Here is an 18,092-nt window from a genome sequence, read left to right on the forward strand (position 1 = left end):
CGAGCCCACCGAGTTGGGGGGAGATTTAGTGGACTTGAATTTTTTATTTGTTTTAAATCTGACCAATACCATAGGGTAATTTGAGGCAATAAGTACTTTATATTAGGAGATATTCTGAGGTCAATAGTAATTAATTTTTACTAAAAAAAACATGCCAGCATACCATACTAATTTTAAAAAAATTTAAAATTGGGCGAGTATGGACCCCCCCCCCTCGAATCTTCCAGAGATACAGTTGGCAATATCTCGCTAGGACGGTTCCCACTTAGGCAACCATGTGTTTAATGGTATTTTTAGCAACTTAGTTAAATGAGGTCGTTAGGTTCGGTTACATTAAATCGCATTAAACAGACGATCGTCCAAGTGGGATGTAATCGAATGGTTTACAATTCATTAACATTCGACAATAATCCTAACCTTATTTTAAATAAATACAATACCTTTATAGATACATGAGTTTTGTAGTCTTCCATTAGCCATCTTCAATATACCTACCCACCGGGTCACCGCAACCACACTACCCATGAGGCAAAAGCAGTGTCAGGTGCCAGCATCTCTCACTATATTGGGAGGGTCTGTGCCTTTGCTTCTCTTATACCCTTCACTGTTATTATTGACTCCTCAGCATCCTATGTAGCTAACTTCTTGGAAATCAAGTTGACAAGGAAATCAGTCAATCTTCTTGCTGAAACAGCCTACCTTTGGTTATATTATTCCAAGAAAAAATGTACTTAGAATTTAAAATGATAAATATAAAGGGTAAAACTTTAACTGCCCATCCATACATTTTATTCATCTTCATTACAAATAAATGTTTTATCACAGGCAATGGAAACAGAACATGAATATGAATGGTTAATATTTAACAAAAATATTGTGGAAAAAATTAAAGCCATGAATTCATAATTCATGGAGAGCAGGATCCTTTGTTCAACAAAGGAGAAATTCTAATTAACATTTAGCATCACATAACAGACTACAAAGTACAATACATTTTACACCTTCTCAAAAAGATACCCTAAGCCATTAGACTTAAATGTCTGCAGTTGTCATTCAGTAATCACCTTTAATTCTTTTTCTATATACTGTACTGTATTTAAAATACTGTAGATTCATTCTGGTTTATTTTTACTTACAATAAGTTTCTTTAGATAAACACATTAACAGTATACTGTATCTCACTCTCTCACACATACACTGTACACATATAACTAGAGTATATTAAAATATTCATAGAAGGTTTAAGACATACATGAAACTTATTGTAGAATCAGTTTACAGGTAGTAGAATAAAAGTTAATTTAGATTACATTCACTTCACTTTAAATAATAAATTACAAGTTTCACACTTTACAAATACATACTGTACTTGAGTTTCAGCTGTTGAGAATTCATTTTATAAAATACAAGGTACTGTACTCCACTTGTGGAAAACTATCATCCTTTTCATATTTAAAAACGGTCCATTCTTTGATACACACGTTTATGCATGAAAATACAGATACAGTAATTAAAAAAGCAAACATAAGTACAGTGGATTGTGGCACTTGCCTTCCTGCTTTATATTTGAGGGCTACAATCAGAGCTCTGTGATTGCCTTTGATCTTTTGCATTCTTTCATATGCAAAAATATAAAAATATGGAGATAAAATAAAAATAATACTATCGTTTTCTTTATTATATTAAAAAGAATCAATATTTAATACACAACCAAACTATTACATTCACTATGAATGACTGCCCATGTCACTTTAGTATTAGTACTAAAGAAATCTATACAGTTCTTTAACCTTGAATTGCTATCATCGTCTTTATATGATTTACCGAAATTGCGTCATCGTTGTCTTAGACAACTGGCATTTGGCGTTGTGAATTTAAAGCTATGTGCCAAAAATCATGCTAAGAATGGAAAATATATAATTGGTATACACTTTAGAGTGAAACACAAGGTTGGTGGAGCCTCAAATCAACTTATCATCATCACCTCGGAATGACTTAGAATTATTTATGCTTCATCACCCTCCTCCTGTCTGTAATAGCCCCTTACCCAACCTACAATACCAGACTAGCTCCCCACCTACAAAAGGGCTTAACAACCACTTTGCATCACAAAAACCCACTGCTGCACCACCACAACCACCTGCGCTCAGCAGTTGCCAGTTACACTCCGCCTCACTTCATACACATAACTCGCTAATTATCATAAGTACAAAGCTTTTATATGGTACTTGTGCCTTCAAAATTTTATATCTTCAATTAAAAAAACAAAACAAAAATCATATGTAATGGTTTTGCAGTACAGTATATGGGGTACCCTTGATTTCCCAAATGCCGTAGTCATTGGGTTAAATCAGCATTCCGTGTTCTAGCCTCATGCAAAAGTGAGGGGTCAGTTATATAGCGAGTCTCCATTCAAAATAACTGAAACGTTCAGCTTTCTTTTACCAATTCACAACATAAGAAATCTTCACCAGAATCTATATTAAAGTACATACAGTAGATTCAATATTTAGTACTTACTTATCATTCATTAACAATGATAAATGATAATACCCTTTCATGATCTCCTGCCAAAGTATCATGTAGTTCACCAAGTTTTTATATATTAAAAGACAAGACTACATGTACCTTCTAAGGAAGTTACCAATATAATAAAATGTTAAATGTACCTCAAAATGCACTTTTATACCATTCTTGTACACCAGGTAAAAAATTTACCTAAGATCCCCGAGCTAAAGGATTTTCCAGTACCTAACAATACACCGTACTGAATTGTTACCATTTATCTGTCAGTACAGTATTTAACTGATAATGGACCTCTCGCAACATGTTACCTTTTATCAGAATTTAGACTAAGGATATGAGAAGGCAATTGTGTATCTGTTAAGGAAATATTTTAACAGTAATCTTGCAAACTTAAACTCTCAATTTTTAAAGGATTGTGCATGGTTTGTTTAACAGGAAAAAAATGATCGTTCAAACACTACTTGTTAGCAGCGGTTTACATTGTACATGTATTTCTAAATGCCTATGCTGACTGCAATATTTAATAATTTTGCTACTACATTTGTTTATACAGTACTGGTATTGTGAAAGTGACAAATGCATTCAAATATGGAAGTTTATCCTGAGGCTCTGCATTTACTTTGTACATAGCAGGGATTGCACTGATTTGTACATACATCTATAGAGGAGCTGCAAAGATCTGTAGAATAGGAATTATTTTATAAGACAAGGAACAATCAAGATTGAAAAAATTAGCAGCTCACTCACCGGAGTATATGGGAATGGTTTGAGTATCGCTGTATAAATTATGTCCCCATTGCAAGTTACTGACGTGGTTCATTACTCAACAAATCAGAATAACCTTTTGATATCTGTATGAACAGCATCAACTCAAAATTGTGTGTCAATCAAGGAAGAGGTGAGGTGGATCATTTCAATACAGTACGTATACTGTATCCAGTTACTACACCATTACCTCTCAATAGGCCCAAGTGAGCACCTAACTCCCTGAGCTCAGCCATAGCCACACTTAAAGCAGACAAAAACGGCTGCATTTAATTCATTTTAATTAGTAAAACCGCTTTGGCTTTTTTTTTTGACAATTATCCAGGGATCTGTTGTGATAACAGATAGCATTTGCATGAAATTACACCAAAGTATCAAAGTTGAGTAAAAGAAAGAATGTGTACACTTGATGGGGAATGTAGTACGTGTGTGTGTGTGTGTGTGTGTGTGTGTGTGTGTGTGTGTGTATTGTGAGGTATAGTGTCTGAGGTAGAGTATGTGTACGGTATGTGTGAGGTATAGTGTCTGAGGTAGAGTGTGTGTGTGTGTGTGTGTGTGTGTGTGTGTGTGTGTGTGTGTGTGTGTGTGTGTGTGTGTGGTATAGTGTCTGAGGTAGTGAGTGTGTGTGAGGTATAGTGTCTGAGGTAGTGAGTGTGTGTGAGGCATAGTGTCTGAGGTAGAGTATATGTGTGAGGTATGGTGTCTGAGGTAGAGAGTATGTGTGAGGTATAGTGTCTGAGGTAGAGTGTGTGTGTAAGAGAATTAATCTTTCAACTCTGCTCCACCCACTTTTCTGTGTCCCAAGCAATCCTGACACCTTAGAAGAGCAACTGACTGACTGCTCAGGGGTCACACTGCCCCAGGTAATTTCACAGCCAACGTTTTTTCTTCAATTTTCAATGCAATTAAATGTGTTTTTAGGTACACTATAAAAGTAATTCACAGACATTTCTCAGCTAAAAAACGGGTAGGGCAATCGTTTTATTGTTTTTGCTGCTAATGTCCAGCTGTACTAGCTACAGCATACAAAACAAAAATGTGGAAGAGAACACAGTCAAATGAACTTTATCACTCATTAAAATATTTAGAAGATGCAGTGAAATAAACTTGAAAAGTTATACAGAATACATCTCTCCAACTATAAAATAATTATTCAAATCATACTATGAAGATCTACAACACAAAGACATATAATCAGATGCTTGTAAGTTAGGTTTACCGGTATGTGAATACATGTGCAAGAAATTTCTTTGATTCTTTATAGAGAAGTGGGAGGAGCTGTCAATAGATCAATTTCCTCAGACAAAAGATTGGTACAGGTTTTGGTATAGCCATTGCATTGCATTTTAAGAAAAGCTATTCAAGTATACAGGGATGTGACTCACCATGAATGAAAAAAAAAGAAAACAAGTTGAGAATCTGGAAAGCCACTGTTGGCCACCAATAGGTTTGAGGAGCAGAGCCTTAGTGGGAGTCCAGAGGTAGAGAGAGGTGTAGGTGTGTGTGTGTGTGTGTGTGGGGGGGGGGGGTAGAAAGAATAGTGCCCCAGAAGCTTTAACATTTTCACAATTTACCATATATTTGAAAATATTTTTTAGAGGTAGTGTTTTGCCATGTACTGTATGTCATCTCAATTTATGTGAGTTAAAAAATTAAATACTGTATCTATATACAGAAGTTCATCCTGAGCTAACTTGCATGATATGAGGCAGGTAATCTGGTAACACTTTGGGGAATAGATGACAGATATGCTTTAAATACAAAGTTATTTAAGATTTGTGATTGGAGATTGCTGAAGAATACTTTTCTTGCATCTACAGGTATACCCCAAAAATCAACGTCCCACTGACCGCTGATTCGCATAACTGACAATTATGCAGTATATAGAAGAAATACCCCATAAGTTTCGTTGATACCCTGGAGAACTTGCTTCGGCAGTACATATACTAAAAAAAATCCGTTGATCGGGGAGGAACGGCAGAGCTGTTTTGAATTTGGCGGGCAGTGGTGCGAGAGGGCACTGTGTACTGCCTCCAACTCATTCCCGCCTCTGCACTTGCTTACACTTACCATGTGTTTCTGACTTTGTGCTTTTTCATTAATTCCAACATTGCATGTTATGCTATCATGCCTAAATGCCCCAGTGATAGTTTGTCATGTGCTGCCCCTCCTTGATGTGATGTGACAAGGCATAATAAGAGTGGTGATGGGCCAGCAAAGATTGGTAGAGACTTAAACTTGCCACCCTAGACTGTCTCTACCATCTACAACACAGGTAAATAAGTCTCAATTTATGCTTTATATTCCTTATTTAATGCTTATTATGCTTGCTTTATATGACTGCTTTATTTTCTTGCTTGATAGTGTGAATGAAATAGATATAACAAGGGTACATGGGTGTTTTTGGGGGGTGACCAGTCCCCTAACCCCCTGAACTTTTTATACTCTTATGGGATTAATTTGTTTGCTAACCGTTGGTTTGCCAACCAACGACTTTTCATGGTTCCTATATGCGTTGATTATAGGGTATGCCTGTAACCTTATTAGTATTAATGTATAAAATGTGGTAAAATAATGTTATTGAAAACAAATTATAACACTGCTGCAAGATGATTCAATAACTGGGCATCCAGACGTATATGATTACTTTACTGCTGATTCCAACGAATATTTCTCATGCTTAATAACACATTCATTATAAAGTGATGTCATATATATTACTCAATAACATTATTTTACCACATTTTACATATTGATACCAATTAAGATAATTGCAAGAAATGTATTCTTAGGCAATTTCCAATCATAAATATTAAATAATTAGACATTCAAAACAAATCTGTCAACTCTTCCCTCATATCATGCATGTTGTTTTGGGATCAACTTCTGCTGCTGAATATATATGAAATATGAAAATAAATGAAGCCTCAAGATATGACACCAACGATATTCCTACTTTTCAGTATTGTAAATGATCACACTTTGGCATCACCACTAAAATCACACCATGTTTGTGTCTGCAATCAAGTCATCAAGCATTCTGGGTCTTTGTCTACCCCCTAAATATTTTCTAAATGGACATGGACTATTCGGGTGATAAATCGCTATCCTCAAAATTTTTCCTGCAAAAAATGGAAAAATTACATCCCCGTATAAAGGGGCCCGACACTGTACAGTGTTCAGTAATTACTTTACAATGAGTTTAGCCACACAGGTGAAACTCTTTAACAAGACGAAACTTACAATGGAACTTTCATTATTTAGCAAAATCAAGAATCATCTTAAATAACTAACAGAGTAAATCACATTCACATTGAAGTGAAGATTCCATGCTGACTGGAAAAAAAGTCTGGTACTGAGCTCTTTGACCCATTTAGTATTCCAATAGGCACAAGGCTCAAAATGCATTTGGATTAAAGTCAACCTCTCTGTACTCCAGATAAGGCTTTACCATGCATAACATGGATTTGTGGCATAAAATAACTCTGAAGTGTGTGAATTTCCGAAGAGTATACGTACTGCAATTATTATAACCTTATATGCACAAAAATGTATGCTTCCACCATGCTAAATGCCAAAGATATTTTTTTAAATTAGTGTATTTTTTACACAAATCAATAAACGAGTACGAGAGAAGTACTCATAGATCCATAGTTCCAATGAACAGAGCCTATGATCAAATAATTTATTGCTGAAATATGAGCAAGCATTTACGCATTTACTCCTCAAACACCATGGGGAGGTTTAATATGTGTACAACCCGAGCATTATTTAAATACTGTATACAGTTATACAGTACATACTGTGTGTATATATATATATATATATATATATATATATATATATATATATATATATATATATATATATATATATATATATACACACACTACCAATCTGTGAACTCGATGAAAATATACATAAAGTGGATTTCATCCACAAAATTGTGCATAATTTATCAAACAAAAATATACAATAGAGCACAATACTTTTCTAGTCTTTAGCTTACCTGGCGCTGCCATCCATCTGACATATACAGTACAGTACAGAACATTATTTTCTACAAATGAACATACAATTGAGGCCCAGCCTTCCAGAGTTGTTCAACTGCCAGGAAGAGAAAAAAATAAGCAGGTTTAAGATATGCTGCTCCACAACCCCACCTGCATTAGCATCCTAAAGAATTGTAGCTATCTTGTCATATACCTTCACCATGTAAAACCTGAGATACCTGAGGTAACACTTGGATCCATAGTTGTTGCATCACAATATAACCCTGTAAACCAGGCATGGGGCTGAAGCTGGCTGAAGCTTCTGAAAGCCATGCTTTTTTAATTTGGTTTTGAAGACAGAGGCATAACACCAACTTCAACCTCAAAGCCAGAGGCATAGCACCAACTTCAGCTTCAAAGCCAGAGGCACAGCTTCAGATTCAAAGCCAGAGGCATAGCTCCAGCTTCGAAGCCACAGGCAGAGCCAAGGCAGCACAATTTTGGCCTAACCTGACTTGACAAGTGACATGGGTTGTCGTGTTGGCACCAAAATTACTGACCAGCATGTCAGTGACCAGAGCCAACACAAGAACATATTGTCACAGGTCAATCAGGTTAGATTCTCCACCCCAGGTAATTCTGGGAAGGGTAAACTTTAGGTGAGTTCAGGTAAAATCCATACTGACATCACAAGTTATCCCTACTGGCCTATTTTCACAAGGACCTGACCTAAACATCAGAAGAGATCAAACATACCTTAGAAACTCGTATGATGATTCATTCCAATGCTTCTCTGTGATTTGTGACTGTAAATTAGTATGTTTATGCATTATGGATAAAATAAATTTAGTAATATAAACTGTTAATACCTCTTTCAGCCTACAGTCAAAACTTACCCTAAGAACAATGAGCTTAAAATAAAGTTAGCTTATCTCAAAAGCCTTGCTGTAACTTAGAATACCATACATATTCCCATCAACATAAGATAATACAGCCTTTATAGGCCCTGACCTTAGCTTCATGACTTTTTTTAATGCTTTGGCTTCATGACTTTTTTAATGTTTGGCTTTGGCTTTTTGACATTCCAATACTTTGGCTTCAAATCCGGAGGCTTGGCTTCATCCCCATGCCTGCTGTAAACACAATAAAATTATGTATAAAAATTACCACAAGCATTACCAATAAAGGGAGAGCACGTACTGAATTATGTGTGGGTTTAGGAGAAAGGTGCAGCATGGTGATTGGCCGAGTGTGATCTGGTCACATAACGTGCACTCACCTATACGATAGGCTGATGGGCTAGGAGCAAAAGCTGTATTTGGCTCAGCAATTTCTCTGCATTCTACAATAACTCAGGAATATTCACCCCATATTTATCCTATAACAATATGATGATTTTCCAGTTCCTCAACTAGCTTATGAAATATACTAGTATTACATTTCCTGCTACAAGTTTTTGCCTTAATCCTCATTTAAATTTTTGTGGCATTAAGACATATTCAGTAGGCAGGGCCTCAATTGTCAACATCAATAACACGTTCAAGCCATTCTCACTTCAAAATAGATATCAAATTTCACTTCCCATGATATAAATGTATGGAAGTTTTCATTAACATATCCTTTTTCGCAAACACTCATTTTCTTAATGGATCTAAAGTAATGTTTGATTCAGGTACTTCCTACAGTTCACACTATCACTATCAAGTATTCTTTTTAAAAGATTACGAGATGATTAAGATGACTTTCCATACACCATTTATGTCAGTTATCTTTCATTAGCTATAATTTTCTGCATTATGTTTCCATATCTCCATAACCAGTTTTCTTTTCCCAAAATTTTATTTGCAACATTGCCAAGTTCAAATTTGCCTCATGTTGAGCTCGTTGCCACTCATGGGCCTCCCGCTGTTGTTGGTACCTCTCTTGTAGAGTTTTACGCTCTAATCTTAAGTTTTCTATTGAAAGTTGGGCTTGTTGCATTTGCATCTGAGCAAGAAGAATATCCTCATCACATAACTGATCCATCTTTTGCTTTCTTGTTCTCCTTGATGGACCAATATTTGGAGTTAAATCAGAATTTGGCTTTTCATAATATGAGGTTTGTTCACAATTCTGAGAGGTATCTGAAGCTGAAGATTGGCCTGTCTGAAAACCATCCATTCTGACAGTGTTGTTTGTTGAAGTTTCTGCCATCAGACAATCTGGAACTATATCTTGAGGATTCACCACAACATTTTTCACATCATCATCTGAAAAAAAAATCAAAATTAAAAAAAATAAATAAATAAATTATATATATATATATATATATATATATATATATATATATATATATATATATATATATATATATATATATATATATATATATATATATATATATATATATATATATATATATATATATATATATATATATATATATATATATATATATATATATATATATATATATATATATATATATATATATATATATATATATATATATATATATATATATATATATATATATATAATATAAATACAGTTTTACCTCTCGGCTAACGCTTTCACTTAACGCTGCTGCGACATGGTGCCTTGCCAAAGCTGAACTTTCACTTAACGCTGGGTTTTTTCCCACAGCTACGCTGTGAGGTCCGGCTCGGATGCTATTTTTAGGATTTTGACCACGCCACCCACCCGCCCGCCTGCCTGCTCTGCCTCTCCTCCCTCCGCTTGGGTAAGCGGCGCTGCAGGCGCAGAAAGTGTGTGTCTTTGTTATGCTATCACTGACATCATATGACGCCTCGACTGTGATTGGCCATGCAGCCTCACTTCTTGCTGCTAGCTGTAATTGGCTTAAAGTATTATGACGTGATTCACCCCGGGAGGAGGGAGGAGGAGAGACGACGCTTTGACCTAGCCGCGGCAGTTTCATCCTCAAGGTTACGCTTCGGGTTAACGCGCATCCATTGCTCCGCAGAAAATGGTTTCTCCGCCGACCACCACCCCAGAGAGAAACCTTTCCTTACTCTGGACCCAGCGGCACTAAACCAAAGAAGACACGACGCCTATTAAGTTGACGGCTGAAGTACCAAATTGTTCAAGATTTGGAGAAAGGAAGACGCTGTTGATCTCAAGGCCAGCATATGCCAACGAATCTACGATTCGCATAACAAAGAAGGATGCAGCTAAGATAAAGGAGCACATGAAGATCATAAAGTCTGCAGGTGTTTTATCTATCAGGTATTACAGAACAGGTGCTGGCAAAAGTGGAAACTTTGCTGGTGAGTTATTTGCGCGGGGCCAGGCTTATTTAACATGGCGGTGGGGACACGCGCCAGTGCAGGAGTACGACGTGAGCTATACGCAGCAGTGACATCGTGAAACTGGGAATTGCAGAGCCCAAACCCCTTCAATGCTTCCTCATGGTTGGCTGCATAGGTTTAAGAGAGGAATAAGGTCACCAACACTGTTTGCTGGTGAGGAAGCTTAGGGTATGACCAGGCGGCGGCTAGAGATTTTCCTCCGCTTACGCAGGAGATTATGGAGGAAGGACAGTACAGTGACGACCAGGTGTTTAACATGACGAATCTGGTCTTTTCTGAAAAAAGTTACCTTCCAAGACCTTTCGCTGTCCAGTCTATGAAAGCAAGGTAAGGGCCGGAAGATGGTGAAGGAACGATCACCGCCCTGTTTACCACCACGCCCGTACCTGTAAACCAAAGTTATCGGTGATTCACAAAGCCCGCAAGCCGCACGCCACAAGAATATGGACATGAACAAGCTTTATCGTCCACTGGCTAACCGCATCAGAAGGCGTGGATGTCCTCTTCTGTCCCTCTTCTGGTTTGACAACTGTTTTGTTCCTGACGCAGAAATTCTGGCGAAAGCAACAGAATGTTCCTTTTCAATATTGTTGCTCCTTGACAACGTGACCTGGACACTCGCTTCTACGGCGGATCGTCACCCCAACGTAGTGCGGTCTTCCTTCTCCCAACACTACGCCATTAATCCAGCCCATGGACCAGGAGTTAATCTGTACGTTAAAGCTGCATACTGCAAAGAAATTCAAGCTCCTGAACGACTCTACCAACACCAAGGATGAGTTGCGTAGCTGGGTGACACCCCATAGCCAGAGTAAAAGGACGGTGACAAGGAATGAGGCGGCGACTTCCGAAGAACTTCTCTCGTCAAACAATTTTGAAGAAGTTTAACGCTAAACAAGCTAGACTTCTTGGTGGAGGCATGGGATCTGCTGACTATTGCTAATGTATTCGTCAATGCGATGGAGACACATGTGTTGCATGGCATACCAGGTGAGAGAGGAGGAGTGAACCTGTGACTGGTCAGGTTCAGACTGTTGCAGTAGCAGGATCTGCCAGAGAAGCTGCGCCAGTATTACAGCTGAAGGCTTCCCGAGACCACCAACGGTTATTATCATGGAGGTGATCAGAGATCCTGAAGTGACTGGCCACGAGATGTTGGAAGAAGAACCCGCCAGTGAAGAGGTGGAGGAAGAAGGAAAAGGCCATTCTCCAAGAACCTAGCTTTAAGCTATAGTGATATTAAGGTCTCAGAGTTAACAGAAAAATTAAGTCCATCGCTTCCGCGACACTGACGATGAACGCCTATGACGTTTTCCATATTCGGATTGGTGCAGGCCAGGAGCCGTGACATCACGGTGTATCATGACAACATCAAAGCTAGCCACAAAGCAAAGCATAACCGAGTTCTTCGCCTCAAGAACCCACAAATAAGCCAGCCCAAGCCAGTGATAGTGATAGTGAAGTGATTTTGAGGGATTTGGTCAGGAAGCCATAACAACTGTAAGTGATAAGGATATTGATTCACCTAGTAATGGTGATTCACCTGAGGGGCAGTAATCTGCCCTCTGCTCCTCGAACCAGCCTCCATCCCTGCATGCCTTCACCCATCTCTTCTACTTCACCGTGAGTGTTCCTCACAAAATTTTCGTTTTTTAACCGAGTTCTTTATTTTTCCCATGTTAACCTTTATCTTCCTAACCTAACCTCTTCTATATTACTTGTTTTTCATGCCACCATAAAGCTAAGATAGAATTTTTACTTCACAAATATAAGTATTTTGTCGTCAAAAGTGGAGTTTGGGGTCGGGCTGGGTTCTATTGAATTAATCCCATGTTCTGTTATTCACTTTAATCGCTTTCACTTAACGCGAATCCCTCTGGGTTCACCTGACCGCTAAGTGGGTAATCTGTATATATATATATATATATATATATATATATATATATATATATATATATATATATATATATATATATATATATATATATATATATATATATATATATATATATTATACAGTGATCCCTCGGTTAACGAATTACCTTCCATAAGATTCTTCACTTCGGTTAACGAATTCCTTAAGAATTTTTCCCAACATGTTTTCGCCTGCATTTGGCTGCCAACCAGCTGTAGTATTAGTCTGCCAATATAGTAATCGGTTTTAGGGCTTAAATTCTTTACCATTTTAGTAAATATCAAGAAGGTTGTATTATTCAATAATTTTAAGTTTTATATTAAATTTTTTAGTCATTTTAACAATTATTGAACATAATTGAAGTACAGGAAACTAGTTTTTTACGCGCCAAGCAGCCACTCAACACACCAAGCTTGGCGTCAGTTTGTTTACCAGTTCAGAGGAAGGAACATCTTGTTTGACTCTTCAACATAAATGCTTTTTTCTGTGTTTCCAGTAAAATTATGGTCATTTTGAAATATATTTTACATATTGATAATATATAGCACAGTGCAGTGTTGATTAAAAGAAAATAATCTTGAATTACACCAAGTGAACTAAAATTTTATGGGTGAAATGGCGGCATGGGGTGACTTCTCTTCTCCCTTCTCCTCCACCCCCATTCTAATTCCCATCATCATCAACCAGGAGCCTTCTACATGCACACCTCAAAGTAAGTGTACATTACTGCATTTATTTTTAGTTTGTATGTAATTTTCGGTGAGCTGGAACCAATTACCCAAAATCCCATTGAAACAATGGTTTCGGTTAACGAACGACCTTCTGGAACGAATTGTGTTCGTTAACCGAGGGACCACTGAATAAATATATATATATATATATATATATATATATATATATATATATATATATATATATATATATATATATATATATATATATATATATATATATATATATATATATATATATATATATATATATATATATATATATATATATATATATATATATATATATATATATATATATATATATATAGTTGGTCCTCACATTACGCTGTTAATGTAACCCGGAGGGTCCCGCGGAAAGTGAGGAACGCGTAAAGTGAACAACATAACATATGGGATTAATTGAAATGGAGTCCAGGCCGATCCCCAAACTCCACTTTTTGACGACACACAACTATGTTGTAGTAAAAATATTATCTTAACTTTATGATGGCATGCACACACAATTAATAATTAAGAGAAATATCAATAATATTAGGTTTTTTAACACTTACATGAGTAGAAAAGATGGCTGGGCACACGGGGATGGGGGGTTGGTTCCGAGGCAGAGGGCAGATTATTGGCCCTCACCTGTATCACTGGTATCAATTGTATCACTATCCACCACAGAGGCTTGCAGGGCCTCTTTGTTAAACCCCTCAAAGTCCATACAAGTCCATATCCTCACTATAATTATCACTATCACTGACTTGGGCCGGTTGTGGTGGGTGGCGGGTAAAGAACTCGGTAATGTTTTGATGACTGGGCGACCTTGTGCGCACCATTTTCGCGCCTCTTACACAACATGGCGGATGGCGGGAGGTTTGGATCCAAAAATGGCGCGGCTTGCCAGCCGCTCTCCGCGTAATGGGGTTCACGACCGCGGAATGTGAGCATGTTAGGTTCTGGCAAGGCACCGCGTTAACGGTGAAACGCGGAATGCGGGACCGCGTAATGTGAGGATTGACTGTATATATATATATATATATATATATATATATATATATATATATATATATATATATATATATATATATATATATATATATATATATATATATATATATATATATATATATATATATATATATATATATATATATATATATATATACACTGATGTGACTGCAGTTAATACAACAGAGAAATACATGAAAACTATAGAATAATATGAGTAAGTAGACAGGGTAGCACTAAAAATTTACCATAAATACAGGAATAGCATCAGTTGAGGATCCTGGATATTTGATGATATGACCTGTGTATCATAAAACCTTTTTTTTAACACAAACTCTTTCATAATTATAAGGTCACACAAAATATATTAATAAAATAATAAAGGTCAATTCCCGACTATATTTAATAATTAATTAAAGGAAAGCTAGTTGAGTTAACTTAGCCATCTCTTAAACATATCCATACTACACCTCAATTCTTGTTTTTCATTATTAAAGAGAAGTGTTAAGGTAAAAGCAAATAACCCCACTCAAAGCTGTTTTCACACCCTAAGGAACATTTATAAGTAACTCTGAAATGGTATACTCAATCAGTTGCAAAAGTGGAAAGGTAATTGTTCTGACATCAATAAACACCTTCATCATCATCATTTTACAACCACTTTCCATACTTAAGTGGGCTAGCCATCATTATCTGAGAGCAGCTCTTCTTGCTGCAGTTTCTGCTCTCTTGCAGCCTCTGTGATAAGGTTCTTAACTATAATGTCATTTCTTACAACCTCTCCCCATGTCATATTTGGCCTACCCCTGGTTCACCTCCCTTCCACATTTAGACTCCTGCACCTCTTAACTTCTATTCTCTCCATCAGATCTTAACTTACCTCTAAATAAAATCTCACCAATCCACTCAATACCTAGTTACCCTATTAGCTCTAAACAGGGATTCTTATTTTTAATTTTCACATTACACATTCACCTCACCATTGTCATTTCAGCTCACTGAAGCTCACATACATCATCCTCTTTAACCACCAATGTTTCAGTGTTGTTAAAAAAAAACACTTCTCACGTTATTTAAAAACTGTACGTCTTTCCTTTCACATGAAGGAAATGTCCTCTGGCTATCAATAAAGTTAGCAACTCCCACTTCCTCCCGCTAGTTCTGACTTGCAACTGAGCAAGCTTCAGCATCACCCTCTAACATTGATCATTTCATCCAGGTAGCAAAACTCAATAGCATATTCCAGATTTGTACTGTATCCCAATTGCTGAGTTTCTCCAGCCTTGCAAAGGCCACATGATTGATTAAATGTGCAGAAAAGAAGTGAAAGTGGGTCTCTAGGCATGCCTGCTCATTTGAAAGTGTGGATACAACACTGTTTGCTAAGCCTTCGGTACACAAGGAGGCAGCATGGTCAGTACTGCACTCGACCACACGCACTTCCCCATGTTGTAAGCTTTGGTACCCATTTACAGCTGGGATCAAGGGTGAACTGGGAGTGCCCAGGAGTCAAACCATCAACCCATGAAACAGGAGACGAGTGCTGTATCAACTTGACTGCCAGAACACTTAAAAGTCAGTAACATCCAGCAGACTGCCATTTACATCACTGCACTCTTAAGCACCTTCCACACTCATTGCACACTATTAAGTTTCCAACTTGCTGCCAACACCTTTCTCACAGAAGTACACAGCCATTTTCCACTTTCTACCACAAACTGGTATTTTTGGTTACATTCAGTCTTAAACCCTTTGACTTTATTCCATTCTTCCATTTCTTAAATTCTCCACTGCCTCTTCAATACGATCTGCTATCCGCATACAACAACTCCCTGGGAAAACCAGTCCCAAACTCCCTTGATAGTGCCTTCAGAACTATGATCAACAGAAGAGGGCCACAACACACCCTTGATTAACCCCTACCTTCACCTCAATGTCTTCACTTTCCTCGTCGTTTACCCTTACAGTGGTTTTTGAGCCTTCATACAATATCATAATAATCACTCAAGCAAGAAACTCAAGGTTAACTTTCTCATTTCCCACTATACTACTTTACATGGTTCCTTCCTGTCATATACCTTCTCTAAGTCTACAAATACAAAGTACAGCTTTCTCTCCTTCCCCAGATATATGTTGTGGTTGCCTGGCCATAAATATTACCTGTACCTTTGTAGTCCCCATACCTGACATGAATTTAAACTGCATTTCTTTCCACAAATTTCATAACCTGACCTAACAACTTCAGGCCCCTGTAGTCCCCCCGTTCAAATGCATCACCTTTATCCTTATAAATTAGTTTATCCCCTTGTCAAGTGTAAAACAAATTCCCCTCAGACAAAATCCCTCTAGGATGGAGCATTTTGTCCTAATATGCACTTTAACTGGGGGGTTTTGTCTTAAGTGCTTTTGTCCCCTCTTGCCCCCCTGGAAAAATGGCAGCAGATGCCCATGCCTCTTGCATTTGTGCTAATGTATTCCACACACGCATCCTCTTCAAACTTCTTACTCTTGTAAACTTCTCTTCTGGTTGGACTGGACCTGTGCTTGGCCTCCAGGTACTCCTCCTTGTCACCATCCATCTTCCAGGTCTTACATGATCTTTTTTTCACCTTCATATCTTTGTTTACTTCATCATTCCACCACCATGTTACTGTATGCCTGGCTTGCTACACATCTTGTCTGCTTCACTCAGAAGAATATCCTGTATTTTTGCCCAGCATCTAGTAACACTACCCCTCACACTGTTACTGGCTGATTCTACTCTCCTTAACATAACATAAAATATCTCCGTGTGTGTTGGAACACACACCTTTCTTCCCCTACATCTTTTTTTAGCAACATGTCACACACAAGCAATCTGTGCAGCAAGGCACAGTCCTCCCTTGCTATAACCTGACTTATACATAATCAACTTACACACCCTCTTCCATTTAGACGTTAACATTTACCCCCAACAAGACATCTGCCCTAGCATTAGCATCCTGGCAATGTGTGATCTCAAGGGCCTAAATTTGAAAAGGAATGTAAGTAGGGTGCCAACACTTCCACAAATACAAGCTCAGAAGAGCTTGCAAAAAAAATTTAAGAAACATCTAAAATACTGTATCTTTAGGCATAGGCATATGCCAGAAAAATATACAATTCCACTACTAGGTACTTTGCTGTCACTCAGAATCGAGTATGACGATTATCTAGCTATGATACAATGATATGAGCTATTAAGGTTTCTGTCACCTTTGTTGGTGAATTCTGAGGTGACTCGAGAAAGCAATATGGGACCGGTAGGGCCGTCCACAGATGTTGCACGTGTAGAGGGCTACATCCAGTGCGGGAAGGGCAGCGGCAACGTCGAAAGTATTGACACCTTCTCATGTGGTGCTCCTCCAAGCGTTACGGTGTGAAGTAACCATCTCCCAGGTGAGGAGGGTCGATTTGGCACTTTTTCAGTTTTGTCTTAAGTCTATCCTTATACCTTTACCATTGCCAACCAGTATCACATTCAAAGATTTCTTTAAAAAAGGATAGGATAAGTGACCATAAAATCCTGCTAAAATATAATGAAACTGTCTTTTATTTAATGCCTTAATATCTATTACCATTTATATTTGCAATAATCCATCACTCCTTAGTATTATATTCTGTGATATATATATATATACATATACATATACATATACATATACATATACATATACATACATACATACAGTGAACCCTCACTTTACGCGGTTAATTCAACACACGGCGGCCCGCGTAAAGTGAGAAACGCGTAAAGTGAACAACATAACATATGGGATTAATTGAAATAGAGACCGGGCCGACCCCCAAACTCCACTTTTTCCCGACACAATACGTC

At 37.5% G+C, this 18,092-nt stretch overlaps 1 long non-coding RNA gene across 1 annotated transcript in view; it reads right to left on the minus strand.

Moving 5' to 3' along the window:
- Nucleotides 1-772: 772 nt before the first annotated feature.
- LOC121871870 overlaps nt 773-18,092 on the minus strand; it is a 22,567-nt gene continuing 5,247 nt past the window's right edge. Inside the window, exon 2 of the long non-coding RNA XR_006089974.1 lies at nt 773-9,532. This is a non-coding gene — a long non-coding RNA (uncharacterized LOC121871870). The remainder of the gene's footprint in view (nt 9,533-18,092) is intronic.

This window comes from Homarus americanus, unplaced genomic scaffold (genome assembly GCF_018991925.1).
Source record: "Homarus americanus isolate GMGI-L3 unplaced genomic scaffold, GMGI_Hamer_2.0 scaffold39675, whole genome shotgun sequence".
Lineage (NCBI taxonomy): Eukaryota > Metazoa > Arthropoda > Malacostraca > Decapoda > Nephropidae > Homarus > Homarus americanus.